Source organism: Eptesicus fuscus, chromosome 13 (genome assembly GCF_027574615.1).
Source record: "Eptesicus fuscus isolate TK198812 chromosome 13, DD_ASM_mEF_20220401, whole genome shotgun sequence".
Classification (NCBI taxonomy): domain Eukaryota; kingdom Metazoa; phylum Chordata; class Mammalia; order Chiroptera; family Vespertilionidae; genus Eptesicus; species Eptesicus fuscus.
The window spans coordinates 79,945,515-79,947,504 of record NC_072485.1 but is presented as its reverse complement, the minus strand read 5'-3'; positions in this window follow the sequence as shown (position 1 = coordinate 79,947,504).

The window sequence follows — 1,990 nt, the reverse complement described above, 5'->3', positions numbered from 1 at the left end:
GAGGGCAGAACTGGTGGCTGAGTGTCCTAACCCTGTCGAGCCTGGTGGCCTTGGGCAAGTTCTGTGACGCCTCTTTGAGATGAGAACAGGACAAGGTAACGTTTTCGACGGAGCAGGAGTGACTGTTTTGATGAGATCTCACATGAAGGGCTCCCGTGGGGGCCCGGAGCAGTGGGTGCGCCCCTGGCTTCCTGCATCGTGGGTTCCGAGGTGCCACGTGGGCAGATGGCCCCAAAGGCCTCTTACTGCAGGAGCTCTGGGTGCGGGTACAATCAGCTCTCCTGTGCCCGAGCAGCCTCTGAAGGCGGCCTTTCACCCAGGGTCCTGGCCAGCCAGGGAGCTGGGGACGAGGTGAGGGCGGAGACTGCCCTCCGAGGGGTGGCCACACCTTTGTCCACACACTGGCCCTCCCTGAACCCCCATCACAGCCTGAGAAGACCCCCAACCTGTAAAAAACAATCCCGGGCCTGAGCTCCAGGCCACCAGGGGTGCAGCCACCTGCCCTTGGTCCTTCCTTTTAAGTCTCAGATCAGCCGCCACTTCCTGGGGTAGCTTTGGTGGTTCACCCTGCCTCTGCGTGCTGGGGGAGGGTGCTGAGTGTGGGGTGCGGAAAGCCCCGAGGTGGCGGGCTCAGTGGAGGGGCAGGGCGGCCAGGCAGCGCTTCTCTCACACTCTGCGTTTTCTTTGTGCTCCAGCTTGAGCGAGCATGCTGCACCTCCTGGTGACCCTGGGAATTGAGGGGCTGTGCCAAGCCTTCAGGGCCCCAGGCTGCAGTGGTAGCATTTAATCTTTTAAATCTTCCATGTGCGTTTCTCAAATCTGAGTCCACAGCTATAGAATTGGGGGTGGGGTGGGGGGTGGGGTTGAGCTGCAGGCTTTGTTTTTCCTTTGAAAAGGGTACTTTGGATTAGAGGCTGGTGGGCACACCAGGTCTGAATCATCCTCTACACCTGCCCGCCTGAGTCTCGGGCTGTGCAATGGGGGAAAACACCGACCTCCCAGCACGAGGGTCGAGGTAACCCCAGTACAAGGCCAACTGCCTGAGTGGTGCCAGGCTGGCGATCAGACACTGGTGTTCAGACCAGACACCCACCAAGCCGGCTGGCAGAACCGAGGGCACCTGTTCACATACTGTCTTTTGCCTCAAGTGAGCCTGGTGCGCTCCACCCTGATTACACGTCTGAGGCCTGCATGGTGCATCAGCTCCCAATCTGTCTCCTTCCCTGGGCGGGTACCAGCCATTCCCCTCCCCCATCGGAGGCACGGCCCCACCCTCAGTAATTGTGTTTTTGTTGCTGGTCTGAGTACCAGCTTCACTGTATCTCACCCCCCCAGGGCCTATCACCAAGTCCAGTCAACCATTGTCTACTTGACCCCTCCCAGTGCCCAGAGCCCCATGGGCGCCCACCTGTCTGCCCATGTCCAGGGCGAGGCCCAGGTTGGAGGAGATGCTGTGAAGATCATACAAGGCAGGTACCTTCTTCCCAACCCCAGGGCAGGCAGCCCAGTTCTGTCATCAGATTCTCCAACTAGCCGAGACCGGTTTGGCTCAGTGGATAGAGCGTCGGCCAGCGGACTCAAGGGTCCCGGGTTCGATTCCGGTCAGGGGCATGTACCTTGGTTGCGGGCACGTCCCCAGTAGGGGGTGTGCAAGAGGCAGCTGATCGATGTTTCTCTCTCATCGATGTTTCTAGCTCTCTATCCCTCTCCTTTCCTCACTGTAAAAAATCAATAAAAAAAAAAAAAAAGATTCTCCAACTTCACCCCGTCCTCCTAAAATAAAGCACTGCTCAGCCCCCACCGAGCACAAGGAAAGGGGGTCATCAGCCCTGTCTGCAGGCGTCTATTAAGAGGCAGTAGCTGCCAGAGCTGAGCGTGACTGTGCCTGGGCCCCACCCTGGCAGGCTTGCCAATCTGTCCCTGCCCTGCCAGTGCCCCAGCAGGCACCGTGGGGAGCAGGCCCTGGGAGAACGAAGCACCAGAAGCCAGC